General features: G+C 31.3%; 2 long non-coding RNA genes and 2 pseudogenes across 2 annotated transcripts; all 4 read right to left on the bottom strand.

Moving 5' to 3' along the window:
• Positions 1–1,703: 1,703 nt before the first annotated feature.
• On the bottom strand, positions 1,704–21,620 carry LOC127151446 (uncharacterized). The gene is made up of 2 exons (XR_007824395.1): positions 20,914–21,620; positions 1,704–2,580 (listed from the first exon to the last, which is right to left on the bottom strand). It is a non-coding gene; the product is annotated as an uncharacterized LOC127151446 (long non-coding RNA).
• On the bottom strand, positions 4,083–7,385 carry LOC127151437 (NADPH-dependent aldo-keto reductase, chloroplastic-like; annotated as a pseudogene).
• On the bottom strand, positions 13,351–14,492 carry LOC127151444 (uncharacterized). The gene is made up of 2 exons (XR_007824392.1): positions 14,250–14,492; positions 13,351–13,616 (listed from the first exon to the last, which is right to left on the bottom strand). It is a non-coding gene; the product is annotated as an uncharacterized LOC127151444 (long non-coding RNA).
• A 794-nt stretch (positions 21,621–22,414) lies between the features above and the next one.
• On the bottom strand, positions 22,415–25,716 carry LOC103500796 (NADPH-dependent aldo-keto reductase, chloroplastic-like; annotated as a pseudogene).

Here is a 25,716-nt window from a genome sequence, read left to right as displayed (position 1 = left end):
GTTTTTTAGTGAAAAAAGTAGAATAAAACTTGGGTTTTAAATTCAAACAATAATTCATCGTTAAAAAGTTTATTATGTAATAATTTATTTTAAAAAAAATTGAAATATAATTTTTGTTTATTAGGTATAAAAAATGGGAGGATTAAGTGCAACCTTAGTTGCCTAATATATATATAATGATTATGATTGTACATATAGACAACACTTATTCAAATTAAGATTAATTTTAGTAAAATTTGTTCCTACCACAAGAATAAAATACATGTTACAAGGTTTAAGTCAACTGTAAATTTTTTTATTATTGTTGAAATTGAATTAAATTAAATAACTATAGATGTTATTCAATTAAATTGTAGAGTAAAAATTGGAAATTTAGTAATTATATGTACGAGGAAAAGGAAAAGATAATTATTTTCTTGAAATATAATTATTTATGGAACAAGGGTTAAAATAAGTGTTACCGATCATGAGTTGAATCACTTTACCCTATTGTATTAAAATAAATATTATCGTATATAACGCAATGTTTTCAACTATAAATTAATATGAGAAAATTTTGAAGAAAAAAATAGTTTGACCTTGATTGGGACAATGAATTTTTAAAATTTTGAACAATGTATATACATGAGAGAGGGGAGATATAGATCTAAAGGTATAGGCATGCACATCTCAACTACTTGACAAACCCAAATAGGTTTTATATAATACTTTAGTAAAAAAATTAACGTTGTCTTAAGAAACGACTATATTTTATGTTTTTGGTCTATGCGATCAAAGATGACTGATTTTTTAGATTTACTAATCTTATATGTCAGATTAATTCTTTTAAGATTTTAACAAAGTATATGAGATTATTAGTTATATATCTCTTAATACCAACACCACCTCAAACACATACTTCAATATGTAATTATTGAATAGACATAGGTAAAATACTTTTAGCAACACACCATTCTCATATAATCATAGAAGAAGCAGCACTGTTTTACTTTTCATATTAAGCATAATTAACTACTTGGCGACACTTGAAACTAAATATATATATATATGCTTAAAACCAATGGTTTTATGAACCATTGATTTCTGCTTATTTATTGAAGTTGATTTTCCAGCTCCTCAGATCCTCAGCTCCTCCTTTCCTTACTGGCTTCTTAAACTTTTACGCATATTTCACCGCACGTGTTCACACAACTTCCTGTCAAGTTCATAGAAAACAATCCAATGTGACTAAAAACATCCATCAAAACTCTAAAAATAATGACATAAAAATTCAATATAAATACTACTAATCTTGTTATCGACTGTTATTCACGACAAGATTAACTCTAAAAATTTAAAGAAAAATGACGTGTTATGTCAAAGAATCAATGGACAGAAAATCTAAATAACAAAATACATATAGATGTATAATAATTAAAATAAGTAATAACGGAAGCATTAGAAAGTTTCTGACCGGGGTCTTCCTTGGTGGTGAGTTTGGTGCAACGAGAGGTGACGCAGCCAACCTTACAAAAGTAACTACTCGAATCCAAAGGGGAAGAAGTGGGAAAGCAGTCAACCATGCATCTTGGAGCACAAGCGCCAACAACGATGGGGATAGGTATGATAGCACATTTTGCCATGCACTTCACATAGCACTTTGCTGTATCTATTACAGCAATGGATCTTCCAGCAATCAAGCAGAAAATGAAAATTAGAATAACCGATTTCATTTTTGCTAAAGTTTGAATGTAGAGTTATCAATATGTATGGTTTTGAGGTTGTGAGTTCTTACAAGCACTTTGGTATCTTATTTTATAAACCCTAAATCAAACACATATAGTAGTTAGTTAAGATTTGTATATTTAGTATTGTTAGTTCATTAGTAGTATTGTTAGGTCATTAGTATTGTTAGGTCCCATTTTTCCTATAAGGGCTTAACAACCCACATTTTCTATAATTTGTCATGTGTGGTGTTGAAACCAATTTACAAGTTGATTTACCAATAATTACAATGATATTAGTTTAAAGAATAATGATCAAGTATAAAGCAACTACTTTTTAGAGAAGATAATTCATTGTTTCAAACATCCAAAATAGATAGACTTAACATTAAATATATTTAAATCTTAAAAAATTAATTTAACTATCATATATTTATTATTTTTATAGTTCAAAATAAACCTTTAATTAAAAAGAAATGATCAAAAAAATTGGATAGTACAAATCAATTAGATATATTAACTTAACCTCTCCTTTTTATGTCGAGAAATTAACTCACATAAATAGTTTTTATACTAAAAACATGCAAGGATAAAACAACAACATAACACATGATTTAATGAAAAATCAAGAAGTTCCTCATGTGGGAGCTATTATTCTTTGTGTACTCCTATTCAATCTTACTCCTTGTATTACCACATTCCTTGCACATATATACTTTTTAATTATAAATTAACTTAGTTTAGATTAGCTAAAGTGCATCTTTATCATTGAGTAAGCTTTACCTTTGCTTAACAATGAGTTTTGACAAAATGTTGCTATGTATATCCTATAATATAGTTTTAATCAAATGAGTATTTAAAAATTTTACTTTACATACTTTTTTTTTTTTCAAACTTATGAAGGATAAAGTCAAAATTATACAATATATTTATTAAAAAATTATAAACTCAACCATGTGACACTTGCCATGTCTAATTTTTAATTTTTAACTATTTATATAGATTCAACCATCATGCCCTTTTTGAAAGCAAATATGTTGTTTTACCATATTTTTAAAAGCTAAACTATAATTTAAAGAGAGAAGAAAATATTTTATTTATTTATTTAATTTTATGAAAAATTCAATTCATTTGTTTGGTAGAAGAAGAAATAGCAACAAATTATTGGGTGTTTATAGAAAATCATTAACTTATATTCTTTTGATATAATATTGTAATGCCAACACAAGGTACCAATTTCAACCCTAGAAATAAATTGAATCTACTTCACCCAACTATTAGTTCATGATATATCTCAATTATTCCCCCCGAAAGTATATCTTTAAAGTCATCTAAACTAATATCAAGAAGTTTAACCACTTCTAACCGGTATATGAAACTATATTTCTTGTTTCAATATATATTGCTTCAATAATTTGCAATTTTTCCTAGTCCTAACCACTACAACAGAGTAATATGCAATATAATTTGCCAATGTTTATCCTTCTTACTTCAACAAAATCAAAGTTAAAAGTAATTGGCAGTGAAAGAATCAGTTTAGAGAAGAAATTTTATGCTTAACACCGAGAAAGCCCAAGTATAGAAGACTTACTTTTTATAAAGCTGAAATCTCTTCAAAGGTTCCAGAGATAATGCACCTGTACCACGTGAGGTTAAACACTAATGAAAATTCATACCAGATAAATATTGTAATGCCCTAAAAACTGGAATTCAATAAATTACATGACTACAGGCTAAATATTTATTATAATAGAAACTTCTGCGACATGCATCGATTAACAAAAAGCCTTCACACTCAACCAAAAGAAAGTGGGTTCAAAACCAATTTTGACCTAATGCTGGTAAATATTCCACAAGTCTTCGACTGCCAAGTACTGAATAGAAACCCACCCGAATGTAATCGTACGACTAAAATACATACAGAATTCTCAAAGCAGTTCCCAATCAACTCAAATTGTTGGTCTAAGAAAGGACAGTATCGTCTTAAAACAGATCTGAAAGGTTTTATAACGAATCTCAATTATGATGCGGTTTTAGAATGAATAGCTTTCGAAATGAAACTGAGTCATCTCTGACACAAATAAAGTTAGGTGTTCGTTCTTAGCCTAAAAGAATAAACACAATTTCACTCTTTGAAGCAAGTAACTACTTCAAATCAATTAAACCCAAAAATATCTTTTCTTTGATAAAAAAAATTCAAATTCTACCTTAGCAAGAGAAGTTCAGAAATTCTACCTGAACTACATATGACATACCACGAAAATTATGCACATTAAAGGATATAAAAACTAAAAATCACAGCAAGGGAATGAATGTCCTCAAAACTAAAGTAACAGCCATGCATCAAACTTGGAACTCAATAACCTTGGATCCACAATCTGAACCAAAATACACTAAGATAAGTTAAAAATTGGTTCACATAGCAAAATTTATTAAAGTGGATGATCTTGGCTTCGAATCTACCTCAACAAATTATTAGTTCATAATATATCTCAATATATCCCCCAAATACATTAACTTTGAAGTCATTTCAACCAATATCATTAAAAACTCATAAGAGTAACATTAAACATAACAATAACTTGTAAGAACACCCTCATAATTGTCGTGTATGTCAATCACTTACTTGGTAGCTTCACCACTATAGTAGATTAGATACATGCAAGACCTAATAAAAACACAAAAGTTACACTTCAAATCAACACTATGAATCCGTTGTAAACTACAATAGAGAGTTTTGAACTAAAATAACATACAACAAATGTCAAAGAAAATCCACAAATTTGCATTGAGAGCTTCAAGAAATTAAAGCACATTCAATCAACACTACCAAAGAGCAATCAAACGAAGGAAATAAAATATTAACCATCATGACAATAAATTTTTGCAACAAAAAGGTGATTTTAAGACGATAATCAAAAAGTAAGATTATCAACACAATATGGTGAATATGGAAACTATGGCCAAGCAAAAATGGGACTATTTGTAACAATGGTGGGAAGTTTACAAGAAAAGGTTTTGAGAACCAAGTTTTACCTTGAGAACACATACCATGCAGATAATTCATGGTTGTATGATAGATCCTTGTAAGTGTGCATTAAATAGCAAATAATTATTAAACCTGTACATCAAACTGCCCAGTCCCTCCAGCAGCAAGAGTGACAAGAACAAACATTCCAGATTCTATTTGTGTTGCTAGTGATGAAAGACTATATAAACTAAAAACAAAGAAGGCAACATACTTCAACAACAAAAACATGGCATTGGCACATAATCTGATATTATTATACATCTACATCTACATGCCTGATGTTGCACTCCAGTCAATTGAATATCAAATTTCAAACAACTATAACGAAATTCATCCTTCACAGAATTGAATCATTGAGAACTGAACCAATCTACCACAAACAATATATTTGAATCCGAGGAAACAAACAAGATCAATAGAACTATGATTACTTACTTGATGGAACTCAGAGAACTTGGCAAACAAATCTTCAGGTATCGACCAATCGAAAATGTCGAAATTTTCTTTGATCCTCGATTCGGAAGTACTTTTCGGAAGCATACTATGACCCTTTTGAAGTCCCCAACAAAGGGCAACTTGTGCAGGAGTCTTGCCAAGTTTATCAGCAATCGCTTTAAGAATTGGATTTTGAAGAACATCACCACCCTTGAAGAGCGAAGCTGTTCCAAATGAACCCAATGGAGAGTATCCCAAAAATTGGGTCAAGTTTCGGCTATACTTGTATATTACGAAGTCATAGAGTCAAAAAAACATCCAGGTTTTTTCAACTCACACTTAGATGAACCTTTTGATTTGCAATATTCACCTAATTTGTCCTGCTGCCATGATGGGTGGCATTCCACCTGATTGACGGAGGGAGGAACGCAAGCTACCTCAAGCAGATCTCCATGTTTCTTGATGGTGAAATTGCTTACACCAATAGCTCAGGCTTTTCCAGAATCAAAGAGTGCTTCCATGGCTCTCCATATGCTCAGTATGTCTGGTGTAACGAGGTTTTCAGGAGTAAAGTCAGTTGATCCATGTTTCGTCCGAACTGGCCAATGGATCTGTTACAAAGAAGTTATTTTTGGTGTTACATTAGAGTGCACCATCAGTAAAGCATCCATTCAAAAACATACAAAATAGTTGTAAAATATCGTTAGACCGACACATTTCTAAATAAACTGCCGACTTCAGCAAGTAGAACCTCTTAATGACAATTCTCGAGTAAAGTCAGGGCAATAATACATACAAGGTAGAGATCAAGATAATCAAGCTGCAAATCTTTCAAGGTTCTGTCCAGTGCTTCAGGAACATCTTCTGGAGCATGATCACTACACCTGCAGGTCAATGAAGTCACTTAGAGTCCTCTTGTTTGTACTTTATCATTGGGAATAATTTTCTTTTACAAAATTTAGGGTCCAAGTAAGGTTAAGGAATTAAAAAGGAAATCCACTTAAGCAGGGAAAGTTAAAATTGTTGCCAGTTCCCTAATGTTTGGAAAAGAATAATATGTCACTAACAGAACTATAAATGCAGAACAAACCAGAGTTTGGAAGTGATAAACAAATCCTCACGCTTAACTACACCTTCTTCAAAAAGCTGTCTGAGAACTGAACCAATCTGCCACAAACAATAATACATTATCAAATGCCTCTCCCGTTTACTTAAATCCTAAAAGCTTAAGCTCAACCAAAACATACTATGGACAGAATCTAATGATAACAGCCTAGATTATCTTATGTATCCTCAAAACAGCAAACAAATTAATAAGAAAGCGCACACACACACAAAAGAAAGCTTCCACTGATCAACATTTAACAATTGATAATTTCAATAACAGATATGTTTCTAAACTAAAGGTATAATACAAAATGTAAACGAAAGACAAGTAAACTACTTCCAGTGAATTAGGAACAGATGTAATTACCTCTTTCTCGTTGCCATAAAATTGAGCACAATCAATATGGCGATAGCCGATCTGCAACAACAATGAACACTCAATTTACATAAACTTACTAAAAAATTCACAATCCAAAACAAAATTAACAAAACGCGTCATCTGTTTTAACAGAGAAAACAAAGTATCGAGTTCGTTTTGTTATGACTTGTAAATTTACTTCTACTTTAATTAATCTCATTACGTCAACACTAACGAAGACGACCTTCTCGAAGTATGATCTAGGTTGCAATAAAGAATCAAGAATCCTAGTAGTAGTAAAACAAATGCAGAAATCGCCATCACCGATGATTAAAAGTAAGAAGGAAAGAAAAAGAAGTTGAAGAATATATAGGAAAGAACCATGACGGCGGCAGAAGTGACGTTAGTGAGGAGACCGTCAGTTGCCTGCCAAGATCCGAGTCCGAGGGAGGGGATGTTAGCTCCAGTATTCAAGGGGAAAAAGGAGATTTGAGAAGCCATTGACGAGCAATAGAGAAGGAAATTTTGTAAAGTGCGCGGTGGAACGTCCGTGGTGCGAGATCGTTCGGTGACCGACCGTCTGGAGGGATCGATCGCGCAGTCGTGGCCGAGAAGGGGAGCGTGGGAATTGGAGAAAATCGGGGAAGAGGAAAAGATAGGGTTTGGGAGAGAAAAGATAAGGGTTTGGGAGAGAAAAGATGGGGTATTCTTTATTTTAGAAATCGGGAACAAAGGGAAATTCGGGAAGAAAAGAGAGAAAATGTTTTTTTATTAGAAATTGGGGAACAAAAGGGAAATTTGGAGTAAAAAAAAAAAAGGAAAAAAAAGGAGGTAAGAGTTTTTTCTTTAGAATACGGAGAAAATGTATATTACTTCACCTTTTAAAAATGTCAAGTATTTAATAATAAAATATAAAAATTTTGATTTTTTTTCCTATTTCTTTTTGTTATTTTTTTTTCGTTTTTTTTATATTACTTAACAATTTTTGTTAAAACTATTGTCGAGTATTTCAAAACTGCAAGCGTGAAGCTTGCTAGTACTGTCAGAGCTAAAACCCAAACAGAATCTAAACTTCAACTTCTAAAATTTTATAACATAGGAGCAAACTAACAAATAGAAATTTAGGTTGTAATACATATTTATTTATCAAATCGTACTACCAGATTTCTTCATCATCAAAAAGGGGTGGCACATATACTAGATATTTAGGTTTAATTTTATAATATAAGCATGCATAAATCCCATAATTTAGATTCTTGATTTTAGACAATATTATAGGATAGGGATTTAATAAGAATATTACAGCATCAGCAGACGTTTCGGCAAAACCCTTGAAATATTTGGTTGAACCATAAATAATTCTCCTGTATCCTTGTTCCAGAACAATTAAATGAGGTTGGTAACCATCAGCTTCACTCACAATTTCTTGGACATTTTTTAAAGAACATGAATGTGTGATGAAGGTCATCCTTGAGAGTGTCTTTGGCAACAGTCTTCTAAACTTTTTCATGTTTTAAAAAAACATGCAAGCACCTTAAAGTGCTATGTAAGAAATCATAGCAAAGTGTAGAACCAAGTATCCAAATAATTTTCCATTCATTCCAAAAGCCATTACTTGAGAAACAATCCTAAATACATCCTAAGACTAAATATTCTTTTCAATAAGAGAGAAGATTTAAATTTCTACACGGCTATAAATACATCCTAAGACTAAATATTCTTTTCAATAAGAGAGAAGATTGAAATTTCTACACTACTAGAAAAAAAACCTTACACTAAACATGTATGACTCCTAACAATTAAACTCTAAAAAAATGCTTAGAGGCCCTATACATCATCGAAGTTTAAAATCTAACAATTAATTTTTCATTCTCTCTTTCTCAGAGCTTCCTACCACAGCCATGAAATCTCCCTTGACGGTGCGTTTAGGTGGTTGGCGCTCAGTTGCAGTAGTCGTGCGACATTGGCGGTGGAGAGACTGAGAGATTCTGGCATGAGGGGAGGACGACAAGAGAGATTTAGAGAAGAGGGGCTGCTAGGGCACTTTCACGAAGAAGAAGACCTTCCCTTTCTTTTTCTTTTTTTCTTTCTTTTCATCTCGAAATAATTATTTAATATTTTATTATTTATATTTAATGACATTTAAAAATTGTTACACTTATAAACTATGGTGAATTCTTTAAATTCGAAAAATTCATTCTCACAAAAACGCGAATTTTGGCATTTATGACTGTTTTTCCTTCTCTCTTTTCAATTTCGGTTGTAGTGAACTTTCATGATATGTCATTTTTCTAGTAGTAAATTTAAATAGAGAAGAGAAAAATATTTTATTTATTTATTTAGTTTTTTGAAAAATTCAATTCATTTGTTTGGTAGAATAAGAAATAGGAACAAATTATTTGGTATTTATAAAAAAATCATTAACATATATTCTCTTGATATAATTTTTTTTTTCTTGTCCACAATATATCTAAATGTTTCAATGCTAATGGAAACGATATATTTGTAAAAAGAAAAACAAAGATATGTACTTAGTCTACACTTTTTCATGAAAGCCCAAACGTGATTTTCAAAAGTTTTTTTTTTCTTTTCAATAATTAACTTTTCCATGGAAATATCTTCAAGATGTATACATATATATATTTTTTGAATGTTTCATTTTTACAAATATGTTGGAGAAAAGGTTATTTTTCTAATAAAGTAAAAAATGTCTAAAGTGCTTGGGTGAGAAAGTAGTAATTATAATATAAGATTTTGAGTTGGTTGCTTAAATACTTTTAAGGGGGTAAAATCAAAGCGATCGATTTTAAGCATTTGGATTAATTTATTTTCTTCTCTATAATCTATGGAAAATATTTCTTATGGTTTTCATGTTTACAACTTTTTAAGGTTATGGTACCTAAAATTCGAGTCGATAATAATTTTGTTTTTTATTAAAGCTTTTAAAAATGAAGATAATATAATGCTTATAAACATTACTTCTTCGACTCATAAGTTCTATATTTTTGGTAAGATTCTAAGTTTTATGGAGTGGGTCTTGAGTTACCCATCTAATTTTTTGTGATAATATTGAATAAAAACCATGGTGTTGGATGATAGATTTTGAAGTTCGATGGTAGTTATGGTATTGAACATTGAAGTTTAGATTACTTTGTTGAGTTCTTGGAAAGTTTGGAGTAATTTCGTTGAGTTTTTCCTAGAGTTCTTGAATGCCCACTAAGTTTAAGTGTTAAAAGGGAATTACCTATGATACTTGGGTCATTGAGTTGAATGTTAAAGTTTGAAAATGGACTTTCCATTAACTTTAAAGTTTGTTTGGGTGTTACTTATATAAGCTTCGAAAACTAACAATGATTTTAGGTACTATATTAGAATTTAGTAAGCCGTTAATGTGCTTTCAAGATGATTTCGACAAGGTTTCAATAAGGTTTTAGATAATTTAGTGGGTTCTTTCATAGTTCTTAAATATCCATTTAGTTTTAGCTTAAAATTGACTTTACCAATATTGTTTTGCATGAGGAATATAAGATTTAGAGAACTTGGAAGCATTGATTAGCATGGTTAAGGTTGTTTTAAATGAGTTTGGGTAAGTTTCTAAGTTATTTTACTCGTTAGTTTGATATTGAGGTTGTGAATTGTAACGCCCCAAATTTTGAGGTAATTTTAAAACTTATCCTAAATTTCGAGGATTTTATTTTAGGTAGGGTGTTATATATTTTGGGTTGGTAAGAGAAAGGAAAAGAAAAGAAAAAGGGGATATAACTTTTGTAATAAGATAAGATAATATCATATAATATAAATATCATTATCATTATCATTATCATTATTATTATTTATTATTTTATAGTCTAGAAAGCATTACGAGTATACACTATTGACTGATCATAGGCGACATGATTGCTAGTTGTAGCTTATGCATACATATGTGAATGAGATGTTCTGTTGATGGAGTTTGGATGCCTAAACTGTTATGTGTAGTTTGTATATATGGATGAGTTGTACTGCCGATAGAGTATGAACGTCTGGATGTTCTGTGTAATGCAGTTATAGTGATGGGTCGTGCTGTTAACGGAAATAGTGACGTCGATGAAGTAGAAAATCCCGTGGTTATTTATAGTTTAACTATATTGTTGAGCTGCATATTGTTGGGTGGTGCTGTTGATGGATTAGTGATGTATGGATGTTCTGGAAAGTCTACGCCAATCGTTGAGTTGTATCGTTGATGAAATAAGGGTTCAGGATCATCGTGTGTAGGTTGTGTAAGTACTGATGGATTGTGTTGTAGACTGAATATAGCCGTTATGCATAATATAGGTTACTTGTAGTTGTGTTATTGTTTGGATTGAGACGAAGTGATTATCAAGTGTAATTACATAGTGATGGTGTGATTTGTTGATTGGATTTAGGTAGCGTGACTGTGTCATGAGGTTTGGATATATGTATAGTGACAGATGAGACTGTTGACTAAAGCTAGACTGACTGACTGACAATGATCACTAGGCTGATGTGTGTATCCTTCGGGATCACTAGACTGATTAATGTGTGCGTTCTTTGGGACCACTAGACTATTACATGTAGGGTATCCCTTAATAGGAAGCTAAGTGTTATTACCCTAGCGGGTCTAGTAGTGGGTCCCTTATTGGCTATATTTTTATACTCACCCTTTACTCTTTAACTCTTGCGTGAGAGGCAGACTGGCGAGGGGCAAGAAGGATGCGTGAAGGCCATTTGGGAATATCTAGTTTTAATGCTTCAGCTCTTTTTTGGAAATATTAAATTGAGTTATGATTTGAACAATTGTTCTTATGCTTTGTTTTGATCAATCATAGGTTATGTTTTGGAACTTTTGAAAGTGATTTAAAATAGGGCCCGAAAACGCTTTTATTACGTATTTAAAGTTTTTAATGAATCTTAAACAGGTCCTTTATGAGTTTATGTGTTTTGCTGTCAAGTCTTAGCAGTTAGTAATGACCTCAGCTTAGTCTGAAAAGTTGGGTCGTTACATTAATGGATTTAAATCTCTAAGGTATGGATATTGGGTACAAAAGCGTATCTACATCAAAGAGCCGTTGAATTTGAACTAAGTTGGTGCTCTTGGGGTTAAATATCTAGATTTCAAGTCCAAGGGTTTGTAGATGAAAGGCTTAGTCTAATCCTAAGTGCTATTTGAGGACCTTAGAAACATAAAATGAATTTAGGTGGCCTCATGAAGTGTAAGGTTAGCTGATTCATGTTGATTTAGTGGAACTAAATCTAAAATTAGTCATCGATAGTTGAAATAAATGTGTATTGAAACGAAATACTCAATGAGTTTGACTTTAGTTTGGACATCCATTTTACTAAGGATATAAAATTGAGGTTTAAAGGTTTGGAAGTGGATTTTTGTAAACACGTATAATCCTGGGAGATCGAGATATTGATAGTGAGTGGTTCATTTTTCAAACTTTCTTTGTACATATACATATTATTTGATGATATAGTTGGAAATTACCATGACTACGCTTTCTTTTATGTTTAAATAATGTGTTTACGTATCGTAATTTTGAGAATGTTTACGACTTAGATTTTATGAAAGCGGTTTTCAAGTTCCTGTTTCCATTTATACTTAAATGATGTGTTTATTCATCACGATTTTGAGAATGCATATAGCATGAACTCTTGTATTTCGATACTTTGATTGAACCCAAACTTACCAAGAAATTTTTAGATGACAACTTGTTTCTAAGCACTCATTGATTTATAACTAGACTTGAAGGAGTTCTTAAAGTATGTATTGATGGCAAAGAATCGAAAACGATTTGAAAACGTGTTTCTAACCATGTTTGGTTTTTAAACTTGAAATATGTGATTTTTGTGAATGTTGGCGATTACCTTTAAGGCTACGAGAATGTGTTTCCGTTGCGCCACCTATGGTCGTCGGGGTTTTCGGGACTGAAAGAGGTCGTTCTTTTTGTATGTGTACTAAGTAAAGGACCAAACATTGGTTGAGCTTTCCCGTTATTGATTGTAGATTCTCATTCTTTTTGTATGTGTATACTTAAGTTTTGTATTGCATCATTAGGTCATTAGAAGAAGCTAGAGTCACAATGAGGATTTAAGTTTTGAGAGGTTTCTTATTATACAATATATTTTTTTTTAACTAATTTGTAGTTTGAATATAAACTTTGATTGAGACTCTGGATTATTTTGGATGAATGTGTGGTGAGAACACTTGATGTTATTTGATTGGGACTCGGTTAGAAGTGTTATAAAGATTTAGGATGATTTGAAATCTCTCACGAGCTTTTGGACTAGTAGATCGAAGCTCTTTTAAAATTATTACGCTAGTTCTATCGCTTTGAATATCAATGCTTTTGTATAATTTTATCATTGGGTTTATCTCTAGCCCTACTCTACTTGTTTCCTGTATTATTTTTTCTCCATCTTGATGAAGCGGGAGTGATGAGACGGTGCTATGGGGTGTCCACCTAGTGGAGATGTCTGGGTGCACCAAACTGACTCATCCTAACTTTTTCAACGATAACACTTATTCAAATTAAGATTAATTTCAACAATTGTAAGATGGATCAAGACTAAATCATCAACCTTCAAAAAGATAATCGGTGCCTTAGAAATATTTTCAAATCGACGAAATAAAATTTTGTTTGTGAGATTATTAACCTTTGATCACCAAATCCACCACAAACACACACACAGAATTTATAGTAAGGCAAAAATTCTTGCAAAACACTTAATTCTCGTATAGCATAAAAAGAGAAAAAGTGTTGTTTTTTACATATGCTTAAATATAAAATAATAAGCTTTCAAACCAATGGTTTGAATTTTCACCAATTAATTTTTGTTTATTCATATATATTATATCTTTAAAAGCCAATCCATGTTCCTTTCTCCTTTCGGTATACTTTATCTTCTTTTCTTTAGTATCAGTACTTCATGCACGTTTGATCACACCCGTTCCAACAACTTTGTACTTTGTCTACATCTGCCAAGTTAATAAAGAAAAAATAAACGACTTAAAAAAAAAAAAAAAGAAGACAATCATCCATCAAAACTAGAGAAAATTATTAAAGAAAGGGACCAAATTTTAGTATGAATACTACTACTAATCTCTCGTTGATTGTGAGTTCGAGATGAATTTTCTTTTATTTGAATACTACTCTATTTGAATGTTAGTCATGACAAGGTTAACCTCTAATGACATTCTATGCTCAATGCATGTTAGCAAACAATGTCTTCCTTTACGAATTATTTCCATTACAAAAATGTTTGCCAGCACTAGAACTAGTACTAGTGCTTAAAATATAGAAGGAATATCAAAACACCAATTTACCTAGTGCTTAAAATATAAAATATATGAATCAGTATGTGGACCAGAATATCTCAACTGAATGTGACATTCATAGATATATATAATCAAAAGAGCCATGTGAAAGTGACAATATTATAGAAGCCCGTAGAGAAAAAAACCAAACCAAAGATTACTTATATATAATAGCATTTAGATTGAGACGTTAGAAGTCCAAAAGACTTAAACGATTAAAATAGTCATATTAACTTGATCCAACAATGTAAAAGAATAAAATAGGCACTACAAGAGTACTAGAAATTAGCTCACTTAGGTTTTCTGGGGTGGAAATATTGGTGCAGAGAGAAACAGCACAACCAATTGTACAAAATTTACGAACATCAACCGCATGGTTGGAATCCATAGGGGAACCCTTAAATGCAGATGTGGATCCTGCACCAAATAAGCTAAGAATAATAAAAAAAAATACAACCGATTTCATTTTTTCTTAATTTCAATTTTTTTGTGGTTCGAAATTATGTATTGTTAAGCACTTGGTTTTATAGAAAATAAGATTGAAAAAACTCTCTATATATATTGAAGAAAAAAAAAAGGAACTCCTAATTTAAGCCACGACCCTGAAAATCGGAGTGAGGATGAAACGGTATTCATGACGATATTTTTGCAAAACGAACGACTTACAATGACACACTGCCACGCATCCCTTCACCTCACGTTTTGGACAAATGTAATTTCCTCTTGTGGCTGAAAGCACCTTTCACCTTAAAAACCCTAGAAATGTGGAAGACCCATCTGAGTTTACAAAAAATTGCCATTTTGAAAATTTACTTAAACATACCTTTAAATTATGTTTGACATTTTCAACGAATTTTTTTAGTTGTAAATAAAACAAATAGACACACATATATAGTTCTACATTAATGATAGACCTAGACCACATCAATTAATAGGATCGGAGTATATTTTGTTATATGTGTAATTATTTTTCTTCAAAATACTACTACACACTTAAGTTATCAAACCTAGAAGTGATCTCTAATACAATTATTTATTTAATTATTTTTCAGGATCATAACATAATCCTTCACCTAATTAGTTGAGTTATCATTCGACATAAAGAATTTTATTAGTATAAAACACATAACTCAACTGACATCTGATATGCGTTAACGATCATGAGGTTCTTTTTTTTTTTTTTTTTTTCCTTTTCTCTTCGGGTGAAGAAGGCCACCCAACAACCTAATAACTAATTGAAAGATATGTTTTTGTTTCAAGTCTGTGAAGATTTGAATGAATACAAATAATTTAAAAATATATGGTTTTCTTATCAATAGAAAACACGGAAAAAAAAAAACATAAAATAATTGCTCCCTTGATCCCTTTCTCTTTAGCTTTTTCTCATTTACATACAATTATTCATTCACCGTAGTGTCTGTTAAGTCTTCTAGTTGAAACATGTTGCATTCAAGAGATGTTAAATAACTTTTCTTATGTTGAAAGACAAACTATTCATGTTACCTTGAGACCACAGAAGAAACATAAAATTGTCTTAACGAAATAACCCGTGAATGTTTTTGGATTAAAATGAATTATTTCTATCGTTCCCTTGTTGTCTAATAATTCACATTAATTTCCTTGTTCATCTATAATACTTTCTTTAAAAAATTGAAATTAAAATAGTTTCATTCTTTTTAAGAATAAATGGGGTGGAGGAATTGGAACTCAAATTTTCAAATTGATAATAGAAATAAACACTATGTGATCAATTGGCAAGTCAAACTTTAGAGGTTTCATTTTGATTGATATATAGGCGTGGGAAGTTTTTTAGGGCATTTTTAAAGAAAAATTAGTGAATGAATATATAACAAAAATCCAACATAAAATGCATGCATATGGATATGGATCATATAATAAGATATACCAAACCCTAGTATTTTACATTATTAGGGTAGCAACTTTTGAATTACATGCCATAACTTAATTTTGAACTCAATTTTGGAATTAGGTTATAGCCAAATTTTAATTAATTGGGAATATTGGTATTTATTTATGTTCATATAATATCATAAAGTCGATCCCACAACTCTTCCCGTAAGCTCTTCTTTTTTACTTACTCTAATGTTTCTTAAATGATGTGAATTAAAGTTGTAGCACATTTAACGCCGTTTAGAGATTTAGAGATTTAATTATTTTAATAAGAAAGTTTGGAAAAAATTTAGTTTGGTTCAAGGCTTGGCGATTTTTTTAAGTGTTGAGAAGAAGGAAATTAAAGACAAAAAGTAAGTTTATTTTGAAGTAAAGGGCCAATATAGCCATTTCTATGTTACTGGTATTTTTTTTCTAATTAAATAAAAGAGATAAGAGAGGGAAACCTATAGCCTTCTCCTTTCTCCTCCTTTTCCACGCACACAACTACTCTTTCACGTTGAAACTTGTCTTTCCGTTCGCCCAGCCACCATCGACCCTTATGTTTTCGTCGTCGAAAGTCTTCGTGCATCACCTCCGCCACGCTCGTCTGCGGGTTTGATTGGCTGCGCCACTGCAGCTGCGTTTTCCCCAATCATCGGAGTTCGTGTTCGTTTTTTGCATCGAAATTAGAGCTTCACCGCAAGTGTGCCGCTCAACTATCCTTTCAGCTCACGCGCACAGTGGATCTCGAAGTCAACATTTGGTGTGAAGTTCAAGGATGTATCCATAGTCGAGGAGTTTTGAGCAGCAGTCACTGAGCATAAAGGTAAAGCTTCTTCTACAGTTCTGAAAACACCTGAGAATTCTCCTTAAGAACTCGATGATCTGAAAGTTATACTTGGTGAAGAAAAGGTGTATATTTTTTGATCTGTAGTGGGAGTATCTATCACGAAAGACAGCTCGAGCAAGTAGTTTCTTTTCTTTTTTTTTTTTTTCGATTCGACATTCCATACGCCATTATGTAGCAAAGTCATAGAATCGTACTCATTTTGTTGTAGCTTTATTTGTCATAATAGACTCCTCTTCTGCTCATATATTTTGGATGGAACATATATCGAGGCTTGAATATGCTCCCAAACCATCAATTGGCAAAATCTCATAATTGTTCCTTTAACTTTGCGATATGAACCAGCTTTCGTGTCCGGTAAGATTGTATATTTTCTTCACATATCATAAAGGCAAAAAGGAATGAAATGAAAAAACGTTACTTCTGTTTGTTTGGATATTGGATCATGATGATATCACAAACAAGTATACTGCCCTTTGAAAGTTGAGATGCTAAAAACTGCATTCTTGGTTTTCATCTTTAGTATTGGAGTGTTCGTTGAATCTTCAATTTTGTATTTAATAAATTTAAAATTTAAAAAACAGATACATAGTTGATGTATCAAATATATAAATATAAATTTTGAGCATCGTAACTCAACTAATAAAAAAGATACATAATTGATGTATCAAATATATAAATATAAATTTTGAGCATCGTAACTCAACTAATATATTTTTGTTAAATCATAATTTTTTGTACATTGTAACTCTAACTAGTATTTATTTGTTAAATCATAATTTTGACCGTTCAATGATTAAATAGACTGAACATTAAATTTAGGGACTAAATTTGTAGTTTAAAGGTTTTTTTTATTATTACTATTGTTAAATCATAATTTTGAGAATTAAATGGAATGGCCATTAAATTTAGGGACTAAATTTGTAGTTTAAGTTTTTTTGTTTTTTTTTTGTTTTTTTTTTGTTGAATCATAATTTTGAGAATTAGATAGAATGATCATTAAATTTAGGGCCTAAATTTGTAGTTTAAGGTTTTTTTTTTTTTTTTGGTTGAAGTACCATCTTGTTCATGTAGTATTTGAGTCGGGTTTATTTTCAATCATGTTAATTTCAAATGTTTAAATTTAGTCCCCGTGTTTTCAATAAATTTTAAGATCAGATATTTGAAGTCGATTTTCATAAAAACTACTAGTATAATTTTCATGTAATGGAAACACTAATGACCCATGAAGCACAAATATTAAACTAAACTTAAGTACTATTATTTGGACATCATATTTTATATTCTTATGCGTTACTAATTTTGAACAAAATGGCTTCTTCTAAGGGTTACATTCTCAAATGATAAGCAGCCATGGGTTTTCTATTTCTTAAAAAAAAAATATTTTCTTGTTATTTGTTTATTTATTTTATTTTATGGAAAGTTCTTTGCTGATTTTAGATACCTAAGAATAGGAATGCCAAACTTTATGCCATTACATTAGTTTTAACCCTAAAGTTTTTCTCAATCAATGGCAAACCAAAAACCAAATTTTCCCATGCTTGATGATGATTTTTTCTCTATTTCTTTTTTGGGTGAGGTACTATCATATCATAAAAATAATAAAACTTGAAATATAAACTTTTCTGTAAAGAAGTTTTTTAGTGAAAAAAGTAGAATAAAACTTGGGTTTTAAATTCAAACAATAATTCATCGTTAAAAAGTTTATTATGTAATAATTTATTTTAAAAAAAATTGAAATATAATTTTTGTTTATTAGGTATAAAAAATGGGAGGATTAAGTGCAACCTTAGTTGCCTAATATATATATAATGATTATGATTGTACATATAGACAACACTTATTCAAATTAAGATTAATTTTAGTAAAATTTGTTCCTACCACAAGAATAAAATACATGTTACAAGGTTTAAGTCAACTGTAAATTTTTTTATTATTGTTGAAATTGAATTAAATTAAATAACTATAGATGTTATTCAATTAAATTGTAGAGTAAAAATTGGAAATTTAGTAATTATATGTACGAGGAAAAGGAAAAGATAATTATTTTCTTGAAATATAATTATTTATGGAACAAGGGTTAAAATAAGTGTTACCGATCATGAGTTGAATCACTTTACCCTATTGTATTAAAATAAATATTATCGTATATAACGCAATGTTTTCAACTATAAATTAATATGAGAAAATTTTGAAGAAAAAAATAGTTCGACCTTGATTGGGACAATGAATTTTTAAAATTTTGAACAATGTATATACATGAGAGAGGGGAGATATAGATCTAAAGGTATAGGCATGCACATCTCAACTACTTGACAAACCCAAATAGGTTTTATATAATACTTTAGTAAAAAAATTAACGTTGTCTTAAGAAACGACTATATTTTATGTTTTTGGTCTATGCGATCAAAGATGACTGATTTTTTAGATTTACTAATCTTATATGTCAGATTAATTCTTTTAAGATTTTAACAAAGTATATGAGATTATTAGTTATATATCTCTTAATACCAACACCACCTCAAACACATACTTCAATATGTAATTATTGAATAGACATAGGTAAAATACTTTTAGCAACACACCATTCTCATATAATCATAGAAGAAGCAGCACTGTTTTACTTTTCATATTAAGCATAATTAACTACTTGGCGACACTTGAAACTAAATATATATATATATATGCTTAAAACCAATGGTTTTATGAACCATTGATTTCTGCTTATTTATTGAAGTTGATTTTCCAGCTCCTCAGATCCTCAGCTCCTCCTTTCCTTACTGGCTTCTTAAACTTTTACGCATATTTCACCGCACGTGTTCACACAACTTCCTGTCAAGTTCATAGAAAACAATCCAATGTGACTAAAAACATCCATCAAAACTCTAAAAATAATGACATAAAAATTCAATATAAATACTACTAATCTTGTTATCGACTGTTATTCACGACAAGATTAACTCTAAAAATTTAAAGAAAAATGACGTGTTATGTCAAAGAATCAATGGACAGAAAATCTAAATAACAAAATACATATAGATGTATAATAATTAAAATAAGTAATAACGGAAGCATTAGAAAGTTTCTGACCGGGGTCTTCCTTGGTGGTGAGTTTGGTGCAACGAGAGGTGACGCAGCCAACCTTACAAAAGTAACTACTCGAATCCAAAGGGGAAGAAGTGGGAAAGCAGTCAACCATGCATCTTGGAGCACAAGCGCCAACAACGATGGGGATAGGTATGATAGCACATTTTGCCATGCACTTCACATAGCACTTTGCTGTATCTATTACAGCAATGGATCTTCCAGCAATCAAGCAGAAAATGAAAATTAGAATAACCGATTTCATTTTTGCTAAAGTTTGAATGTAGAGTTATCAATATGTATGGTTTTGAGGTTGTGAGTTCTTACAAGCACTTTGGTATCTTATTTTATAAACCCTAAATCAAACACATATAGTAGTTAGTTAAGATTTGTATATTTAGTATTGTTAGTTCATTAGTAGTATTGTTAGGTCATTAGTATTGTTAGGTCCCATTTTTCCTATAAGGGCTTAACAACCCACATTTTCTATAATTTGTCATGTGTGGTGTTGAAACCAATTTACAAGTTGATTTACCAATAATTACAATGATATTAGTTTAAAGAATAATGATCAAGTATAAAGCAACTACTTTTTAGAGAAGATAATTCATTGTTTCAAACATCCAAAATAGATAGACTTAACATTAAATATATTTAAATCTTAAAAAATTAATTTAACTATCATATATTTATTATTTTTATAGTTCAAAATAAACCTTTAATTAAAAAGAAATGATCAAAAAAATTGGATAGTACAAATCAATTAGATATATTAACTTAACCTCTCCTTTTTATGTCGAGAAATTAACTCACATAAATAGTTTTTATACTAAAAACATGCAAGGATAAAACAACAACATAACACATGATTTAATGAAAAATCAAGAAGTTCCTCATGTGGGAGCTATTATTCTTTGTGTACTCCTATTCAATCTTACTCCTTGTATTACCACATTCCTTGCACATATATACTTTTTAATTATAAATTAACTTAGTTTAGATTAGCTAAAGTGCATCTTTATCATTGAGTAAGCTTTACCTTTGCTTAACAATGAGTTTTGACAAAATGTTGCTATGTATATCCTATAATATAGTTTTAATCAAATGAGTATTTAAAAATTTTACTTTACATACTTTTTTTTTTTTCAAACTTATGAAGGATAAAGTCAAAATTATACAATATATTTATTAAAAAATTATAAACTCAACCATGTGACACTTGCCATGTCTAATTTTTAATTTTTAACTATTTATATAGATTCAACCATCATGCCCTTTTTGAAAGCAAATATGTTGTTTTACCATATTTTTAAAAGCTAAACTATAATTTAAAGAGAGAAGAAAATATTTTATTTATTTATTTAATTTTATGAAAAATTCAATTCATTTGTTTGGTAGAAGAAGAAATAGCAACAAATTATTGGGTGTTTATAGAAAATCATTAACTTATATTCTTTTGATATAATATTGTAATGCCAACACAAGGTACCAATTTCAACCCTAGAAATAAATTGAATCTACTTCACCCAACTATTAGTTCATGATATATCTCAATTATTCCCCCCGAAAGTATATCTTTAAAGTCATCTAAACTAATATCAAGAAGTTTAACCACTTCTAACCGGTATATGAAACTATATTTCTTGTTTCAATATATATTGCTTCAATAATTTGCAATTTTTCCTAGTCCTAACCACTACAACAGAGTAATATGCAATATAATTTGCCAATGTTTATCCTTCTTACTTCAACAAAATCAAAGTTAAAAGTAATTGGCAGTGAAAGAATCAGTTTAGAGAAGAAATTTTATGCTTAACACCGAGAAAGCCCAAGTATAGAAGACTTACTTTTTATAAAGCTGAAATCTCTTCAAAGGTTCCAGAGATAATGCACCTGTACCACGTGAGGTTAAACACTAATGAAAATTCATACCAGATAAATATTGTAATGCCCTAAAAACTGGAATTCAATAAATTACATGACTACAGGCTAAATATTTATTATAATAGAAACTTCTGCGACATGCATCGATTAACAAAAAGCCTTCACACTCAACCAAAAGAAAGTGGGTTCAAAACCAATTTTGACCTAATGCTGGTAAATATTCCACAAGTCTTCGACTGCCAAGTACTGAATAGAAACCCACCCGAATGTAATCGTACGACTAAAATACATACAGAATTCTCAAAGCAGTTCCCAATCAACTCAAATTGTTGGTCTAAGAAAGGACAGTATCGTCTTAAAACAGATCTGAAAGGTTTTATAACGAATCTCAATTATGATGCGGTTTTAGAATGAATAGCTTTCGAAATGAAACTGAGTCATCTCTGACACAAATAAAGTTAGGTGTTCGTTCTTAGCCTAAAAGAATAAACACAATTTCACTCTTTGAAGCAAGTAACTACTTCAAATCAATTAAACCCAAAAATATCTTTTCTTTGATAAAAAAAATTCAAATTCTACCTTAGCAAGAGAAGTTCAGAAATTCTACCTGAACTACATATGACATACCACGAAAATTATGCACATTAAAGGATATAAAAACTAAAAATCACAGCAAGGGAATGAATGTCCTCAAAACTAAAGTAACAGCCATGCATCAAACTTGGAACTCAATAACCTTGGATCCACAATCTGAACCAAAATACACTAAGATAAGTTAAAAATTGGTTCACATAGCAAAATTTATTAAAGTGGATGATCTTGGCTTCGAATCTACCTCAACAAATTATTAGTTCATAATATATCTCAATATATCCCCCAAATACATTAACTTTGAAGTCATTTCAACCAATATCATTAAAAACTCATAAGAGTAACATTAAACATAACAATAACTTGTAAGAACACCCTCATAATTGTCGTGTATGTCAATCACTTACTTGGTAGCTTCACCACTATAGTAGATTAGATACATGCAAGACCTAATAAAAACACAAAAGTTACACTTCAAATCAACACTATGAATCCGTTGTAAACTACAATAGAGAGTTTTGAACTAAAATAACATACAACAAATGTCAAAGAAAATCCACAAATTTGCATTGAGAGCTTCAAGAAATTAAAGCACATTCAATCAACACTACCAAAGAGCAATCAAACGAAGGAAATAAAATATTAACCATCATGACAATAAATTTTTGCAACAAAAAGGTGATTTTAAGACGATAATCAAAAAGTAAGATTATCAACACAATATGGTGAATATGGAAACTATGGCCAAGCAAAAATGGGACTATTTGTAACAATGGTGGGAAGTTTACAAGAAAAGGTTTTGAGAACCAAGTTTTACCTTGAGAACACATACCATGCAGATAATTCATGGTTGTATGATAGATCCTTGTAAGTGTGCATTAAATAGCAAATAATTATTAAACCTGTACATCAAACTGCCCAGTCCCTCCAGCAGCAAGAGTGACAAGAACAAACATTCCAGATTCTATTTGTGTTGCTAGTGATGAAAGACTATATAAACTAAAAACAAAGAAGGCAACATACTTCAACAACAAAAACATGGCATTGGCACATAATCTGATATTATTATACATCTACATCTACATGCCTGATGTTGCACTCCAGTCAATTGAATATCAAATTTCAAACAACTATAACGAAATTCATCCTTCACAGAATTGAATCATTGAGAACTGAACCAATCTACCACAAACAATATATTTGAATCCGAGGAAACAAACAAGATCAATAGAACTATGATTACTTACTTGATGGAACTCAGAGAACTTGGCAAACAAATCTTCAGGTATCGACCAATCGAAAATGTCGAAATTTTCTTTGATCCTCGATTCGGAAGTACTTTTCGGAAGCATACTATGACCCTTTTGAAGTCCCCAACAAAGGGCAACTTGTGCAGGAGTCTTGCCAAGTTTATCAGCAATCGCTTTAAGAATTGGATTTTGAAGAACATCACCACCCTTGAAGAGCGAAGCTGTTCCAAATGAACCCAATGGAGAGTATCCCAAAAATTGGGTCAAGTTTCGGCTATACTTGTATATTACGAAGTCATAGAGTCAAAAAAACATCCAGGTTTTTTCAACTCACACTTAGATGAACCTTTTGATTTGCAATATTCACCTAATTTGTCCTGCTGCCATGATGGGTGGCATTCCACCTGATTGACGGAGGGAGGAACGCAAGCTACCTCAAGCAGATCTCCATGTTTCTTGATGGTGAAATTGCTTACACCAATAGCTCAGGCTTTTCCAGAATCAAAGAGTGCTTCCATGGCTCTCCATATGCTCAGTATGTCTGGTGTAACGAGGTTTTCAGGAGTAAAGTCAGTTGATCCATGTTTCGTCCGAACTGGCCAATGGATCTGTTACAAAGAAGTTATTTTTGGTGTTACATTAGAGTGCACCATCAGTAAAGCATCCATTCAAAAACATACAAAATAGTTGTAAAATATCGTTAGACCGACACATTTCTAAATAAACTGCCGACTTCAGCAAGTAGAACCTCTTAATGACAATTCTCGAGTAAAGTCAGGGCAATAATACATACAAGGTAGAGATCAAGATAATCAAGCTGCAAATCTTTCAAGGTTCTGTCCAGTGCTTCAGGAACATCTTCTGGAGCATGATCACTACACCTGCAGGTCAATGAAGTCACTTAGAGTCCTCTTGTTTGTACTTTATCATTGGGAATAATTTTCTTTTACAAAATTTAGGGTCCAAGTAAGGTTAAGGAATTAAAAAGGAAATCCACTTAAGCAGGGAAAGTTAAAATTGTTGCCAGTTCCCTAATGTTTGGAAAAGAATAATATGTCACTAACAGAACTATAAATGCAGAACAAACCAGAGTTTGGAAGTGATAAACAAATCCTCACGCTTAACTACACCTTCTTCAAAAAGCTGTCTGAGAACTGAACCAATCTGCCACAAACAATAATACATTATCAAATGCCTCTCCCGTTTACTTAAATCCTAAAAGCTTAAGCTCAACCAAAACATACTATGGACAGAATCTAATGATAACAGCCTAGATTATCTTATGTATCCTCAAAACAGCAAACAAATTAATAAGAAAGCGCACACACACACAAAAGAAAGCTTCCACTGATCAACATTTAAAATTGATAATTTCAATAACAGATATGTTTCTAAACTAAAGGTATAATACAAAATGTAAACGAAAGACAAGTAAACTACTTCCAGTGAATTAGGAACAGATGTAATTACCTCTTTCTCGTTGCCATAAAATTGAGCACAATCAATATGGCGATAGCCGATCTGCAACAACAATGAACACTCAATTTACATAAACTTACTAAAAAATTCACAATCCAAAACAAAATTAACAAAACGCGTCATCTGTTTTAACAGAGAAAACAAAGTATCGAGTTCGTTTTGTTATGACTTGTAAATTTACTTCTACTTTAATTAATCTCATTACGTCAACACTAACGAAGACGACCTTCTCGAAGTATGATCTAGGTTGCAATAAAGAATCAAGAATCCTAGTAGTAGTAAAACAAATGCAGAAATCGCCATCACCGATGATTAAAAGTAAGAAGGAAAGAAAAAGAAGTTGAAGAATATATAGGAAAGAACCATGACGGCGGCAGAAGTGACGTTAGTGAGGAGACCGTCAGTTGCCTGCCAAGATCCGAGTCCGAGGGAGGGGATGTTAGCTCCAGTATTCAAGGGGAAAAAGGAGATTTGAGAAGCCATTGACGAGCAATAGAGAAGGAAATTTTGTAAAGTGCGCGGTGGAACGTCCGTGGTGCGAGATCGTTCGGTGACCGACCGTCTGGAGGGATCGATCGCGCAGTCGTGGCCGAGAAGGGGAGCGTGGGAATTGGAGAAAATCGGGGAAGAGGAAAAGATAGGGTTTGGGAGAGAAAAGATAAGGGTTTGGGAGAGAAAAGATGGGGTATTCTTTATTTTAGAAATCGGGAACAAAGGGAAATTCGGGAAGAAA

This window comes from Cucumis melo, chromosome 1 (genome assembly GCF_025177605.1).
Source record: "Cucumis melo cultivar AY chromosome 1, USDA_Cmelo_AY_1.0, whole genome shotgun sequence".
NCBI classification, from domain to species: domain Eukaryota; kingdom Viridiplantae; phylum Streptophyta; class Magnoliopsida; order Cucurbitales; family Cucurbitaceae; genus Cucumis; species Cucumis melo.
This window is presented reverse-complemented; position numbering and strand designations above follow the sequence as displayed.